General features: G+C 41.4%; 1 protein-coding gene across 1 annotated transcript in view; it reads left to right on the top strand.

The window, feature by feature from the left end:
- The window catches only part of botv (exostosin like glycosyltransferase 3), a 44,231-nt gene extending 31,692 nt beyond the window's left edge, over positions 1–12,539 (top strand). The window contains exon 11 of the transcript XR_011514516.1: positions 7,995–12,539. The gene's annotated coding sequence lies outside the window, so the exon portion shown is untranslated. The remainder of the gene's footprint in view (positions 1–7,994) is intronic.
- The last annotated feature ends 5,191 nt before the right edge of the window (positions 12,540–17,730 follow it).

Here is a 17,730-nt window from a genome sequence, read left to right as displayed (position 1 = left end):
ATTAGATTCTTGTGATGATGTACCAGAATTGATACTTGGCTTAATGACCAATGCTACGTTCACAACAGGCCTATCATATCTTTAAGGCGAACGTTTGCTCCCCGGTACTTTGTCTTACCAAATATGTGCAGCGCAGTCAAAGTTCTGGATCACATCAACCAATTAGGTAAGAGAGCAAGGGAAGAGGCTTGTCTTGGGTCCCGTTGTGCTCTGTTAATACATCCGTGATCCTTTCATCCAACTGACATCATGCTTAATAGGATTAGTTCTGGACAGCGATAGAACTGTTCTCCCAGCTGTGATTCCTGATTGGTCGACACTATATGTAGCCTTTACTGCACTACATGGGTTCGGTGACACAAAGTACATATGTACAGTATGTACCTTAAGAAACGGAAAGGAGCTACAAAAGGGTGTAAACTGCCTGTGACACAATTAAAAATTTGCACATGACAAAGCCACTTGCAGCTTGGTAGTTCGAAGATTTGTTTCAAATGGCAAGTGCATTGCATGCAGTTGTTGGGAGCAGGACCGGCACACATGTACTGGAATTTACATTGTTTTCATCACTTCCATTCAACCCTTTGCTGGCAAGTAATGATTTGCATATATTCATTTGGTGTAAGAAAGCAGGACAGCTCTTTTCGTGTGATGGGACAGTGTAGAGGAAGTAGGAGAGTGACGGAAGGACCGACAGACACATTCCCAGCTAAAGTTTACTGATCAAACAGCAGTGCTTATACTATAAAAAAAAAAAGAAAAAGAGAGAGATATCGTATTGTATCTGTGAATAACATGGAGACATATATTATTTCAAAAAACTTTGAAGGGGCCCTGAAACAGTTTTTGAACATAGTAAGAAAATGCTGCCGGTCTGTTGTAGAGGCTGGTGTGAACGTGTGAGCCAAATGTTGCTGCACTTCAGGCAGCATGGAATTTACAACCTCGTGTCAAGAGCAGCAAAACATCACTTGCTCTAGCTTTCTCAATGCCGTCATGCAGGGTCATCTAAAACAGCTAGGCCCACCGATGCTAATGGCCGATTTCGTGATTGCGATAGCATTTTCAGTAATGCATAATTGCCAATTTTGAATTAAATAAATGAAAAATATGTATGTCTGCGATCTCAGAAAGACATAAAAATTACTTCGTCTTTGCACTGCACGTAGCTGCACCAGCTATGCATGGCCTCTGAGATACAAGTGCCATGCTGTGTAGTGTAGTGTACTGTGGCCACCACAGGGTGCCGTGACGAGCCCTTTCGCCACCGCGACAATCATCTTCTGTCTGAAGCTTTGCCCTCTTGGCTTCTCTGCTGTGTGGCTTCCAGCATACTAGCAGTGATTAAAAGAGAGAGAAAGTCGGTTTTCGGTGTGATAACTCCACTTATAGTTGAGGGATTCGAAAAATTATTGTGGCATGAGATTCTTGAGACAACATCCTTTCATGGTGAGGCCATTTTATGATTAGTTAGAAATGTGTTTCAGGGTCCCCTTAACCCTCTATAGACGAATGTTGCCTACAAGCAACACAAGCAACGTATCAAAATTTATTTTTTTCTTGCTGAGTTTTGGTATTGAGTATGAGGTTTCTGGTGTATGGTTTCTAGTTTACAAAGTCTTCGGGCAACACTGAATCACAGGCAGCAAGGGTCATTTGTCGGTTTAAAGCAGAAGCACAGGACAAGAAAGACAAACTTTGGCACTCGATTCACTTTCGTTTAAAAGCATGGTCAGAGGCAACAGACCGATGCAGGATCTCCGGCTACAGTGGTGTCACATGTCACATAAAGCAAATGAAATGTATACCTAAGTTCACATATGAGAAGACCTGTCTACAAATTCCAATTGAAGCCATAGGTAGCTTGGAGTGAAGCACACTTCCAGTTTTCTGCCTGTTGTTCTGTCTTATTGCTAAAAAAGTTCAGGGAAAACATTTTAAAAAATTTTCATTGGTTATGCTTATTCTCGATGTGTTTACCCACTTGGATAGATAACAAGCATTTTTTCTTGTATTTATCTGCACCGTCATTAAAAGATTAAAGAAGAAAACCTGAAATAAATAAGACCATGTATCAGAAGAAAGTGTACTAAACGAGAATGTCTGTATATTCCTGATGAAAATCAGTGTTTGACCAATGGAATACAGTTGAAAGTGCATATCTATCTGTCCTTTCGTTGCCCTATGCCTCCTGTGCCGTTGGAACCATGCATTCATACCACCTCGCTGAGTTCTCGATGGAGCTTCTCTTGGGTAGTACTCACGCCTTTTGGTGCATCAGAACTTTGTTAAATCACTCCTGGTTTATTGATTTGCCAGTTACATTGGTGCAGTCTCTGTAATATGCCCAGAAACTCATGTGTACTGCTTTCCTGCTGTAGACGCCACCATTCCTGCACATTCTTCTTTGCACTTCTGACAAGGAAGTCTGAAACAGTTTTCAGGCAAATATGCCATGCATACGTAATGCGCCAATTCTGCTTGCTGAATTTTCCAGGGCTTAGGGCAGTGACCATGCAGAACTCGTATCAAAAGTTTGGTTTGTGCGTCTAACGTGGGCTCGGATGCTGTTAGCAGAGGACATTGAAGGCAGAAGAGTACTCCGCTAGCTGGAAACTCAAGATTGCATTGGTGGTGCTGGCTACTGTTCATTTCAAACCATCAATATTCAGTTGACTGTCGGGAGCAGACTTTCTATTCAGGCATTTAGCATTCTTCTACAAAAGTAAGCGAAGGCTAAGGGATTGAAAAAAAAAAAGATGTAGTGAAGAAGTTGTAAATCTAAGAATTCTGTCAACTGCCGCTGCTAGAACTTTTAAAAGGAACACTTAATAATGTTAGGCTGACCTTTATTAGTAAAATGGCACTTATGAAATAGTGATACTTCGGAAAAGAAGTTTCGCAAGTCCAAAAAGATGCAAAAATAAATGAAGAGTAGCGACACTGAACTGAAGTTCCTGTAACAGCTCACCATGGCATCACTGATTTTGATAGCATCAGCTTTTGCCTATTGAATTGTTTATCAGTAAAGAAAGGCTACATTGCATTCTAAAGGAGCTGAAGACTGAAATTACGAAGTTAACTTTCCTCGTGCTGAGGTGGCCCAAATACAAGACACATTAAAATCCATGACGTCACTCTGAAGTTTCGTCACGTAGGTTCTGATGTGATATACGAAAAGTGGAATTTCTTATTTCATTTTATGCTGCAATAATAAACCTTTTCTGCCACAAAATAAGAATAATAATTTTGGAAGAAAACTTTATCAACCTGAGTAGTGTTGTACCCGGGTCACAAGGGACACTTGCGATTGCGATCATGCTGGATCAGGATCAAATTTCTTTACCACGATTGACTCCCCTCTGCAGCTGGCATGCATGAGCCAATTATAATCAAGAAATTTGATCACAGTTGAACACCATTGCAATTGAGCTCAATTGTGATCAAGCCCTTTTGTAATCAAAAGGTGTCGAGGTGGCTGGAGTGTTCTTTGATGGTCTCTTTGGAGTCTCTTTAAGGGGAACAAAACTGACATGTCAATTTACAGCTTGCGTAAATTCTTTACTTCGATTAACTAGATTTGCAAAAGCCCTGTTCACAAAATAATAGTTGTGCACTCATATGAGTGATATATAAATTTTGCCTTCTTCAGACACTCTAGGAGCAGTTCACAAATTTCTTATTATTGTAGTATGGTAGCTCACACAGTCAGAAAAATAGTTATAGCGATATGGAAATGTAAGCTTGATGCTTCAGTTTTCTTCTTTTAGGTCTTCTGATTTTCCTTAACTCTTAACAAAAATTTGAGGGCCTAGGCCAATACCCTGCTCCCAGCAGCTGTTAGAATTTTATCTCGTTTCTTTCTTCTCTTAACTGCTGCAGCTTTCATCCAGACTAATACCCCTGTCACACGGACGCGGCTAAAGTCTTTTTAACTCCCTTCAACCAAGGATGTCTTTATCTCGAGGGAGATGCACGCCGTGTCACACGGCAGTCCTTTAGCAAAGGAAGTTTAAGGAAGTTCCTAGCGAAAGGAGATGAAAGATCTCCCTTGCAGACTGAAGGGAGTACTCTTGTTCCCAGCGTGCTTGAATTTCGAGTCAAGAAATCACTCTCATTTTTATTACTTTCACTTTTACCAGCAATTTATTGCATATAATATAGTATTTGAGCACTGACAAAGTTATTTGAGTTGAGCAGCTACATTCGACTCTCGAATCGGGCGTTCTCGGAATGGCTGGTGCGTTTGCCCTGACTGCGCCATATTTTGTTGTTTTGGTCAACGCGTCAGCACGTCTTGCGCATGCAGAATGAGTGATTCACGTCTTTCCCAATACTTTTTAGCAATATATAATGTGTTTCGTTCATGACTGCGTACGAGGTGAGCAGCGCCTAATGGGTTCCCAGCGGGAGCTTTCAAAAGCTCGCTTATAGGTCGTGTGACACGGAGCTAACTCCTTTGAGGTGAAACTCCCTTGCGGTCCTTTAAGGGAAGGAAGTTTGAAGGAGATCCGAGTTGCCCGTGTGACATAGGTATTACTCAACATTTGCCTAATGGCAGCATTTATGCATTTCACATGTACTGCAATTAGCAAGGCAAAAGCTAAATCTGTCTTTTAATATGGCAAAAACAAGTCGCAAGTTGTAGCACGCGACGCAGGCATACCTAAGGCATACATATTTGTCAATGAAGTGACAAAAAACTTTGTTTCATGGTCCCGCTCTCACCGTACATTGACTTATGTCTGAACATTCCGTTTCCTGACTGTTCTTCTGCTCCTGATGTGATGTGTGAAAAAAACGGTCAACACAGCGAAAACTGAGAAGTCTCAACAAAAATCTGCGAAGCTTGATTTTGCAGCGAGCCAACTGCATTTGAGGAAGTTGCCATATATTTATACTTTTCTTTACGTCTGTGCTATGTGTCAACTACAGTCTAAGGGTTTTGACTTTGTCTTTTCAGTATTTACCTGTGCGAAATACATACAAAACTTTTTTTCACTGCACCACGAGTGCAGCAAATGCATGCCAGCCCTCGGTTGAAAACTTAGTCACCGAAAATAAATACTAGGTTGAATGAGGTTGATAGATTGAATTTTCGAAAGGCCGAACAGGTCATTCTTATCCACCAGCAGAAGCGTAGCAAGCTAGAGAGGGTGTGACGAGGGACGTCACTTGACGACGCTATCTTAACGCTCCCACACCAGCTCGCCTTGGTGCGATGAGTTTTGACAGCAGCTTCCTGCATTTAGTGAATTTTTTTAACCGGAACAGCGGATGCATTTCATATGCATTGCATATGAAAGTGAAGCAGAAGGCGCAGCCTGCCAACTTTTGGGAGCTTTCCCTGCGCATGAGTGGCCCAAATGCACAAAAATGTCAGGGAACTTGGGAGGCCACACTTGATATTGCAGGCACAGCAAATTGGCTGCAGTGTTCAAGAAAAGAGGTCTGGCTAATATTTACAAGCTCTGCTAGTTGGTGTACATAGAAAATTGAGAACAGCATCAATGATGAGGCAAGACATATACGAACAGTGCACCTGCCCAATTTGTATATCTCTTGTTTCGTCGTCTGCGCTTTTCTCTATGTGGAAGTCTGGCTTTCACTTCCTCCGCTTGTTGCTATGAGGAAATGCAAAGAAGGCTGTTGTAATATGCTCTACCTACCTAAACTGACGTAATGCTTCTTCTTGGCGTCCCTTTAAACATTGGCTGTCCTTGTCGCAAGTGTCAATCTCCAAGACTGCATCTGTTTACTTTTAATGCTGTTTCTCTCGTACTTCTAGTCAAGTGTCTAGAACATGTAAATATCCAGTCTGAACGGTTTTCTGCTCCATGTACGTTAGTATTGCGAGCTGTTCTCCTTATTTTTTTACAGTACGCTTTGTGACTTTTGCTTCGGGCGTCTTCGTATTTTTCATGAGTCTTTCTTTGTTCATTCATCCAGTCACCTTACTGTAGTTTGCATGCATTTCCTTATCTATGTTTATGTGATCGAATGCGTGTGTTTATTATCATTATGTGCTTCCTATGCTTTTCCTTCATCAGCAGTCAAAAATAGGCTGTAAAACAATACCTCTGTTTTTTTTTTTTTTTCTGATGCAGAAACTCGGTATGCAACAGTGAATGGCATGGTTTTGTGGAAAAGTGGAATTATTGGGGTTATAAAAACATAAATGGGCCCTCTGACACCTTTCAAGAAATGTGTGCAATTTGTCACATTGGAGGTCACCACTTCACAAATATTTTTGTACAGAAATATAAATATTTTGCACGTACTGCATACAAACACATACAGAGTTATCAGCAATCAAACTCTGCCCCTGGCATGTCTTCATATGCTACTCTCTTTATTTTTTATTTTTTTTAAATGTTCAAACCTGCGGTGCTGTGCCAATGCATAGAGACTTAGGAGCATTCATGTGCACACACATACTCTGAAGCACAATTTTAATTTGGTGTCATATTCAGAAGTTCAGCCGATTTGCCACCAAATTAGGCAGACTACCATTTAGATTCTCATTTCACCGATGAGGCATGTTGCATTGATATATGCTAATGATGGCGCACAATTAATCAAGTTTCTTTAATTTCATTTTATTGCAATGTGTGCAAGAATCCTGGATATGCCATCAATATGCTGCCTTTTTCTTTTTGTTTGAATGCTTCAAATCAATTTCTTTACAACTGCATCTCACACGAAATACTGAAAGCAGCAAAATCTGTAGCACGGTGGCACACGCACCTGATGGCATCAACCCACATCTAGAAGGTGAAGTGCATTCAGCTCTGTTGTGCTCTCACACTTGCATGTGAAATATGTTTTTGTTTTCCAGTGTTTGCTAATGAAGCATGTTCTTATTAGTCTGCTCAACTATATGGTAAGCATGTTATCTATAGAGCTCACATGTGCTATATTTTTTGTTGCTTGAGGCAAATTTATTGAAGAAATATTACTTGCACAACACCAGAAAATGCAGGCAATGGGGCCTGTCTTGGGTCAGAATTTAGGTGGTCTTTAGACGGTCCGCCATTTGAATTCTCTTATCGCTAAATTTAACTTAACATTTGCATTACTTATCGCTAAATTTCACACAACATATTTAGCAGTGGATGGCATCTACCCTTTCAAAGGTTGACACCACCTGTCACCCCATCGTCATGCTGAGCTTTGTTATCGGCATGGCCTTCAAGATCTGTGCTATGTGCAGTCCGATCTTCAAGGCTGTAGTGTATCGGCACAGTGGCATTGTTCTGCGCCTACAGGTGGTGCTACCACTTTGTTGGTCATAAGATTTCTACACTTTTTGGTTCTGAGGGAGGCACACGTTACTTGTGTGACATTTGAGGATACCTGGCTAGCGGCTGTAGTGTATTATCAGCAGGTCACAACAAACACGAAAAGTGGTGGGGACTTCTACAAGTTTGCAGGAAAGGGCAGGCAAACTTCTGGGCAATATCATGGTCCTTTTGAAGCTGGTGCAGTAATGGTATGTTGGCTCTTGCCCTTAGGGTATGATTGCCCAGTGACTGGGCAGGTTTATCTGGCATGTTCGAAAGCTGTCGTGGGGCCCCTTTATGACACTTGCTGAACATTCGGTTGGCATTGCATCCGTCTATCACATTGTTTGCTGTTAATTTTGGCTGTTTTATTGAGTCGTGCTGTTGTGTTCACTGAAACCAATTGCTTCGCTATGTCTTCATGTTTGCCATCACTAGCTTGTCTGGTTGCATGCACATTGTATGACAGTAGTATTGTGCTTTTCAAAGGCTCACTGTTTTTGAGTTGTGAAAACGAAGATTTCGTTGTGTCCACTGGTGGATTGTCTTGGCTGCCTTGTTTGCTTGCACACTCTTTGTGACCAGTGGTAGTTGCAATCTTAGTATGTAGCTGCTTGAATATGAGATATTTGGAGAAAAAAATAAGTACTTTGTAAACACAAAGTTAGCATTGCTGTTGCACTCACCCTCGAAATTTTTTTGATGTGCAAGATAAATGAAGTACGCAGACATCTTCCCTGATGGCACTACTGCAGAGTAGACAGATGTTGGCAAGAAGAGACTGTGACTGGGCATATCTCCACCTGTGTTCAGAGTGTGAGTTTGTGAAATATTTTTGTATAAGGAGTTCATAGCAGAGCCACAGATTCCTGTTTCCAACATAGATTCCTGTAGCATTACCAATTTATACATTGTTTTTGTGTGCCTTGATACTCAGATGACCTTACCTCTACCTTCTCCCTCCCTCCCCAGGACACACGCATACACATATACAAAGTCTATGTTTGTACCTCTGTTCCACCTCTGTTCATTGTGACCTCACTACTGCTGTGACTTACTATCAAAGTGTGAGCAAGGAGGAAATGGCACATAGCACTAAGAAGGAATCAACATTCTGATAGTACAATCATACCAGTTTTTTGCTGGCCTCACGCTGTGACATAATGTTTTTTTACAGTGTAAACTGATACGGTTGACTTCTGTTAATTTGACATCAGTTACTTCAACTTTTCACACAGTTTGATTGCAATCAATAAACTGCATAAGGCCTTGTACGAAGGAGTATATATTCAGGGTAGAACCTACTAACTTGTCATTGAGATTTCAGACATTGGTTGTTGATCACTGTGATAGAAAATCGACGGCAGGCATCATACAATATTGTCAGCCGGGCCAAGCATGCGAGCAGCTGAAGCGAGGTTCTGTTTATTGCAAGGAGAGTGAAGTACTTGTGAGCAATATGCCAGTAGCATATTGCACTGACATTCTGCATACAGTGCAGACGGCAAAACAACAGCAAGGGGTGAACACTAGTTGACATGGGCATTGTGTTAGCCCATTATTTGTGTTGCTTCTAGAATTTTGAGTTCTAACCAACTAGCTCATGACTAGAACATGGAGAGGCTCTTAATCATTTACATTTGCTAGTACTGCAGCTGCTCATGTTAACAAGCTCTGCCCACAAGTAAGGAGTTGAATCTGAGCGAATGATGGTTCAGTTTGATGGAGAGCTGTTTAACAGATCTTATGGATTATGTATTTGAGTCATTCTCTCATGCCCTCTCAGTGTCAGATTACGAGAAGTCAACTGATCAGATCGTATTTTGGAGTCGTGTATCTGTCCTGTTCACACTACAGGTGGAGTATAGAGAGTATGTGTCCTTTATTAGCCTGCACAACTGTTTGTAGCGCCGCAACTGTAGATACTGAAGAGTGATTTGTGTTTATGAGTTGCATTTGTTACTGTTCCCCTGCACAGTGTTTTTGTTCATTGTCATCATACTCAGTCAGTGTTGCATCATAATGTGCTGATGTACAGTCCCTAGGCTATAAAAAAAAAACATCTGCAATAATCCATGTACTAATATGTAATAGCTCATTGTGCTTTTCAGTGCTTCCCACAAGAGTTTAGAGGGCAAGACTTACCAAATGGTTCAAGAGCCTGCACGTGTTTTAATGCTTCTAGACTATCATGACTAGTAAAACAAAGAAACGTCTTCCATGCCTGTAACGCACAGCCCCATTACGACTGCTCCATTTTGCACTTAATCCGCGCTTTTTAGTTGGGGAACAAAATAATTTCTTTATTAATTATCCTCCTGGAATTGTGCTGCCGATGTTAAAGGAAGCCTTAATTTAAGTCGCATGGTAGTTCTTGCGATGCGCGCTTGTGTTCTTGCTTGTACAGATTTTTGCCTTCATTGATCGGCGGACTACACTACTTACCCTTGTGAGGAACAAACTTTTATTTTGCATTTTAAGAGGAAGTTATTGCTTTTGAATGGTTGTCTAGCAGATGTGAATTGCTTTGTACGACAAAGCTCCATGACCTGTTTAGAAGGCATCTAGCATTATTACATAATTTGAAAGCTGACCATTCTGATATAGCAAGTTTCTCTTTCTTTTCATATGAGAAAAGATATCTTATTCCATTTGTGTGAACAGCCACTGAATTCTAGCCTCCTCGATGCTACAACCTGAACAAATGTCTGTGTAAATCTTGCATGAAGAAGCCTACACGTGCCCATTTATCATACCTCAAGTGCAGTTTCTGCATTGAACCGGACTACTTGTGTACTTCATACTTTTTGAGTATATACTATAGTGGCACTTAAGCAAAAGTTATTGGAGACTGAAAATTTGGTTCATTCAACTGAAGTTTTGTTTAGGCAAAGTGCGAAGTGTTGTGGAAATTTGATAGTTCTAAAAGCACAAAGTGCTGTTGGCATGACTGAAGTACAAAACAAAGGATTGAGTTCTATCACAGATTCCGGGTGTCTTTTGCACAAACAACAATCATGCTCGCGATATATCTTGGAGCAGCCTAGGTTTTTTGCTGTTAATGCTTTATTGATGAGTGTTGCTTATAGGTAACGTACCAGAAAAACTTGTTTTTCTTGCTAAGTTTCGGTATTGAGTACAAAGTTTCTGTCCAAATGTGTTTGACCAACACTGAATGACAGGTAGCAAGGGTCATTGACTGGTTTAGAGCAGGAACACAAAATGAGAAAAAGGAAGCTTGGCACGTCACTTGCTTTCTTTTCGAAGCTCGGTAAGGGTAGACAGACTGGCGCAAGATCTCTGGCTGTAAGGGTGTCATACACGTGATGTAAAGCAAATAAAATGTATACCTATGGTTTACATACGATGAGAGCTGCCCGTAAAAATTCCAAACGAAGCTATAGGTGTCTTGGAGTGAAGCCCACTTCCTGTTTTCTGCCTGGTGTTTCCTCCCTATTGCTAAAAAGTTTTCTGCAAAATATTTTTTCTTATTGTGGAATATGCATATTCTTGATGTATTTTGCACTTTTAGATAGGAATTAAACATTTATATTTTTCAGTGTACGTATGCGTTGTGAATAAAGGGTTAATTGTTAATAGTGTGGTAATCTATAATTATTTGATGCTACGAGTTTTTCACTTCTGTTATTAAAAGATAGCTTAGAAACTTGTGAAAACTAGCATTTTCTTTCGTTTTCATTGTTACAGAGCTACAGTATGGTTAGACACGTATAATCAAAAGCTTTCCAGTAGCTCTGTTTAACTAAATTTCCAAGAAGAATAGCTAGTTGAGCTGGCAGCAAAAAATGCCTAGTGCATAGTAGTTTTCCTTCTTTACATAAAAGAATGTGTGGACATCTGTGCACCTCTGTTTTTGTGATGTCTATGTCTGTTAATTCACTTTGAGGTTATCTGGCACTAGTATAGTTTTTTACTTTCAACAAATACAAAACAAAAATGAAAAAAATATACTTGGAGTGTTCGCAGCTCAATGTACTAGCCTTCACAGCTGCTGAAAGGCTTGCGTGCAGCTTTACTTGTGTTTGTGGAATAATGTTGCAGACAGTGCAAAGTATGAGCAAGTGTGGGCCATTTTGCATGCGGCATTCATAGACTTCTCAGAGACTCTCCAAAGGCATCCTCGAAGCGGTCTTGTCGGCCATTTCCTGTGCATAAAAAAAAAATATCACTATCTTTCATCACTTATGGTACGCCAAGATGGCTTCTATTATATCACTTGGAAGACATAAGCTATCATTCTTTTTTTTTTGCAAGAAACAGCAACCTGTGTTAGTATATTGGTGGAAAAAGATGCAAAAGAACATCCGGAATAGTTGCACGTGATTGGCTGAGTGTTGTAAGCATTGCTGTCTGCTGATCTGGGCACTCTTGTACTAGCTGGCATTCCCGGGATGACAAAAACAATACAAATCCGCAGTAAGAAAAAAAAAAGTGACTGTCACTAAGAGTCTCTTGGGGCAGATTTTGTTCATTTACCTCTCACTGTTACAACCTGCCAAGTGCAATCTATGGGAAAGTGGCTGTTCACACAAAAGCAGTAGTACTATTGTCACATGTCTGATCTGATGCTAAAACAGCAACCATGCGCCACTTTAGCACATGGTTGCAGTAGCATGCTGCGTCACGACATGTGCTACTGTCACCTTATTCAATGGGTTTCTTCACATCATCTGCGTATTTATTCCATGCTGTAATGGCAGTTGAATTCCACTTTGTGTGTCTTTCACTTAAAGGTAGCTGCAACACCGACCATATTCCAGTCATCACAGCATTCGCAATGCATAGTGTTAAATGAATGTGCTGACACTGAGAAAACATGCTATAATTGTGTCTCACGTAGTTGCCACTTTGGAGCCATGTCCAACAGATCAATTGTGCAACCTTATGTGTCAATTTTTAAGCAATCTCGAGACAAAAGTGTCCTCTCTGAGATCTTGCAACATGTATTTCACATGAGGGCGGTGTCACATAACGCTTACGTAAGCTTTCTTTTTCTTTTTTTGCTGCTTGATACCACACTGCTTATGCTGTTGCCCGCTTTGGAATTCTTTCCATCTATTGATTCATGTGTTTGCATTTGATGCTGTGTACATTTTTGCTGCACAAGTATGCCTCCCTGTGTTCACTTTTTTTTTCTGGGACAAAGCTACACACCAAATGCCGGTGTTAGCAGTGGGGCTAAATCATACCATTGCAACAAACTTTCTGTAATAAATTTCTTTTTTATTATGAGTAGTCAAGAGTGTTATTACTTGTCCTTTTAAAAGGGTGTTCACCAATACCACGGCAGCGTTCAATTTCGCTGCTCTGTTTCCTCTCATCTGTCCATGGTTTCTGTACCTTGGGTTATAGCAGGCACCAGTACAATATAATTTATACCTTGGCTGCTGTAATGAATCCACATGCTTTTATGTGTTGTACTACCTGCATGACATCTTTGACCTTGTTGCTAAGCGCCTTTCTAAATCGCAACATTGAAAATAAATCAAAACAGCCATTGTGTTTGTGAACACATCGAGATAAAGGTGAAAAATGGCATTTGTTGCAAGAGGTTGATGAAAAAAGCAGGCATTATTTCTAGCAAAAGTGTAAGCTCCCTGTCTCACATACAGAAATTAAATTTTGGCTTAGGTGTTGATGAAAGCATTGTCTAGCAATTGGGCATGTTTATTTTTCACATTCAAAAAGTTCTGCCAGGCCCTTTTAAAAGTGCCCTGAAATGTGTTTATACGATGCATGAACTGTTTCTTGCAGTAAAGAGTAACAGTTCACGAATCTTTTCAAGAGTGAGAGAGAGAATAAATTTTGTTGAAAACTGGTCCGGCAATTTTACTTCAGGGCATGACAGGGGTAAAGGGGTTTAACCCCTGTCGCATCCCACCCTCCGTCGATGATGACAGTGGTGCCGCCTCAGATGACGGCTCGAAGTCCTTGGACTCGGGCGGCATCTTTAGCTTGCCGGATGTTTTAACATGCATTGCATAATACGGAGGTCTTAAACATGCATTGCATAAACAGAGTCATTTGAAGTCGAATGCTGCTGGTACCACCATCTTGCACCCTTGTTCTCATTTTTGAACTGCACTCAAACCTGTGCTGTTGTGCACATGTGCGTATGCCTGCCATTTCAGATGCTTTCCATAACTATGAGATAATGACACTGGTCTCCATTGCACTGCCTAATTTTGGTATTGGTGCAGTGGTATCATTCTCTGCCTTCACATGGTGCTACCGCCTAGTTAGTGATGAAATATCACTTTTGCTTCTCCTGGAGGCACTGCCATGGAAGAAAGAAAAGGAAGCCTAATCATAAAAGATATATAAAGCGAAGGCTCATGGGAAGCAGGCTGTTAACGCATGATAGGCAAACGGTTATTTATATGAATGCTAACTTTAACCGGGTAGTACATCCCTGTTCACAAACTTTATATCACAGTGTGCCATCCCATCTGTCAGCCCCTTTCTTGATATTGAAGTAGAGTAACAGCACATGGGATAGGACGAAGGAGACGGACGAAGTGCTTGTTATTTACAGCTGACAGTCATGTGAAGAGTACAGTGACCAGCTGGCAAGGGCCAATCATAACGATCTATCACAAACCAAGCAGTGCCTTGTAAGGGACACAACAAAGGAGTGCTTATTTCCAAAAATTCATTGTGCAGGTGGACCTCGAAGGAAAGGAGGGGTTGCATCAGAGGAGATTGGCTTTTAATGCTATCAGGCCAATATCGTGCTCCCTCCTAGTATTTTTTCCTCCTTCATGGGCACTGCTAAAGTAGCGATGTCTGAAGAAATCAGGCGAGCAGTAGTCTTTTGAACAATACTACAGGCATCCTGCTGCTTGTACAAGAACAACACTAGGCTGAGATGTTCATGTCAGTACTTTCAAGTAACTATGGAGATTTATTTGCCATGTTCAGCAAGCGTTCACTTCTTTCTATTTGGTACTGGAGAATGTTACATCAGATCATGTCTTGCGTGTAGCAATTCAGGTGTTCCCGATGCCTTTGAAAGTTTCTTGGTAACCTTTCACGGTAACCTTATTCGGCACCCAGCTATAGCCTATAATAAATAAGTAGTTGCAATGTGTCCTTTTACTCCGATTTTTACAGCTGCCTCATGGACTTAGTGTGCACCCAGCACCTCCTCACTCCAATAAATTTTTGAATACGTCTTCTTTCTAAAGCACACACTAATAGCTCATTCCATGCCGTGACCTATTTGCAATCAGTACTAATAAACTTGATTATTGTGCTGTGTCCAAAAGGCCAGACTATCACCGTGAAAGTTACTAATATCTATCTGAAAAATACTATTGGGGTGAAATAACTGACACAATCTTCTGTAACTACCTTGTATAACTACCTATGCTTGACCAATTCCTTGACATGCATTTTGTGAGACAATAAATTATGTTCTCCTCTTTGCCAGTGAGAGATGGACATGGGTCTGTGCAAAAGTTTATCAAAGGAAGAAGGCATGGGTGAAAATAGTCTTCAATTAGTGCACTGGAATGAGCAACTGCCTCATAGCATATCCTGTTTAAAAGGGTCTGAACCAAAGCTTGTTGGTACTGCTTCATGGCAAAAGAGGGAGTGAGAAAAACACAAACACCAGAGAGGGATGAGTGCCGGCTATCAAGAAGTGCATTTATTTTGTGTGCACAATTATGTACACCCTAGAGGAAAGAGGGTGCTCAAAAACTTTCAAATCATATGCGTGTCCTAGCAGTAAAGTTGAACCGGAGCATCAAATCGCTCAGTCACAAACATAGCTAATCCATTGGTCAGTCAAGGCTACTAATGGCGAGCTAACACATGATGGCCCCTTGCAATGCATGAATGCTTCATATGCAGTTAAACCAGGATATACGTGCCGTGCACGCCGACGGACGTACCACTGGTGGCGGCCTTGCGCAGAACACGCGGGAGAGGAGCCTGGCGCGCGCCGTAGTTTGTTGTGTCGTTGATCATGCTTCTCTGTCTTATTCACGTTTTCAGAGCAAGATAGGCAACACCATTCGCACCTGTGGGGTGGCCAAAGCTTCAGGGAATGTCAAAGAAGAATTGTTGCAGGGTGGGGGGCTCAAATACCGGTGAAAACGTGCCAGCGATACGGTTCTAATCATTCCGGCAAAGCTTCATCAGCGGGAGCAACGGTAGCAAAAATTGATTGTCGCTTCGAAGGGAAATTTCTTGTTCTCACACTTTCCTCTGTCTAGTCGGTGTTTTTTTCCACTCGATCATAGTTAGGCACGTGAGCAACGAAGTTCATCTGCAGTGCAGCATGAGGTTTAAAGGCATTTTGCTAAAGTTCGGAATGCTGTTTGCCGCTTATATTGTTTTCCGCTTCTTTACCGCTTTGCGCTAGCTAGGCAGCACGACTGCATGAGCACATTGCGTTGTATGTTAAAGCTACTGAAGTTTGTAAGAACTGAAATTGTTGGTTTCCTGTGGCGCGGTAAATCCTCGCACCAGCTGTCGCGCACTTTATGTTTTTAGGTCTATTTTATGCGTGGCTTCGCACATGTTTAACTGTTGCTAGTTGCTCATGCATAACCCTTGTCGACTCTTTTGAGCTGCAAAGTTTTCATCCTGCCTTGTTTGTAAAGGGTATACGTAAATCACGCTGTGTCTTATCGGAATGATACCATGCAAGGAAGTGCTTCTTTAACAGCCTTATTCTTTTTGCCCAAGGGCATCTTAGATATTGTTTGCGTTTTTGGAAATGTGTTTAGAAAATAGGTAGTTCAAGGCGAGAATTGGTAATAGCTGCTGCATATGGCATTTTTGTTCCATTTCTCACTGAAAAGTTCGCGTCCCGTTTGGGAAGTCATCACAACTCGATACTGCCTGAGAAAACTTAACACGCCAAGTGATTTGTTTGTTTCACAACGGTAGTCCTTTCTTGCATGTGAGTTTTGTGCTCAACTGAATTCTTTCTTATACTTACGCTGCAGACGACTAAACCGGGCCTTGCCGCCAGCGCTCACCTACTCTGACTGGCGCTGCTCTGCCATTAAATATATCATGTGGCACCTCTCTCTAGTAATATAAAAAAGTACTGAAAAGTTAGTCAGTCTTTAGCTTTGTACATTTCCAAGCAGCTCCCTTGGGGAATTTAAAATTGCACAAACTGCAGCGGGAACGGTAGTTCATCGGCGTATGCAGCAGCATTGCATTGACGGTACAGCACTAACGCACTTTTATTAACCCGTGTATTTGGTGACTTTGTTGGCTAGTGTACGCGTTTCCATCAATAAATTGGCAATTACTCTTCTTGAGGCGACTTCGACTGCACTTATTCGGCGATGTCACATGTATTCATCGGCAGAAAAATCACAACGGCATATGCAGAGATTGCACCGTGTGGATTTGTTTTATATAAGTCTGCACTAACGACGGGTACTTATTATTCAGGTAGAGAAGCAGCATTGCGGCAAAGGTAGAATAAAAAAAAAAAAAAAAACGTTGAGAGATCGCATCATTCAACAAAATTTATCGGCTAGTGAACATGAGCTCCACGTCATGTAAATGGGGTTCATGGCATTTGTCTGCAGGACACACCTTGCACGTATGAGGACCTTATTGTCCCAAACGCCGGTAACATCGTGTTCATACCCACTCGCACAGAGGTCAGCATGTTCCCTACAGCTGTCACCGCAGAAGAAGCAGCCTGGCACCTGAACAAAAAAGAAATCGCAGCCGCGAACTTCAGCCATCCTTGCTGCAAGGGGTTGTCCTCTGCTACTGCTCCCGCATTTACTGTTGGAAGCGTCCGCTAGGTGGCTTTCAGTGGCGCCTCTATATGCGGTGCACGAGGCGTATAGCGAACTTAAATATAACGTGATTATCAATGGAACAAAGTATTCAACCTTTCATAACTTCATATCCTTAGAACACCATGCATATTTAGATATAGGACATAATGTAGTGTGTGTGTGTATATGCGATATTAATACAACGATATTTCACTGCTGCCGTGAAGGAACATCGAGACAAAGTATGCAGAAACTCCACTGGAGTCCTAAGCATAAGCATACCCCAAATTCCCAACTCCAATTTCAGTTGGCCCACCCCTAATGTAGGCTTCCCACGCATTTTCTATGGTGCCCTGTGTATCCCTATGGGTATGCACAAATCTGATCATATTTGGGTATTCTCTCTGGTCAATTTTTCTTTCTTCAATTGGCTCTTATTGCTTATAAAGCTACCGAGTGTCTGCATTTACATTGTTATAACTAAACATCTTCGCAAATTATGTATTTTTGTGCAAATACAAGGCATCACACTTTTCGCGTAACAGATTTCGCAGTGGTACTTCCCAAAGAATGCTTGCACATTAAAATGGAAACCTACGTGGGTGCAGATGGTCAAATGGCTGAGTTACAAGTGGCTGCTTACAAATGCACCTGTTAAATCGTGT

The sequence above is a fragment of the Dermacentor albipictus genome, chromosome 5, assembly GCF_038994185.2.
Source record: "Dermacentor albipictus isolate Rhodes 1998 colony chromosome 5, USDA_Dalb.pri_finalv2, whole genome shotgun sequence".
Classification (NCBI taxonomy): domain Eukaryota; kingdom Metazoa; phylum Arthropoda; class Arachnida; order Ixodida; family Ixodidae; genus Dermacentor; species Dermacentor albipictus.
The sequence above is the reverse complement of the archived record's forward strand: the minus strand, read 5'-3'. Positions and strand labels throughout refer to the sequence as shown.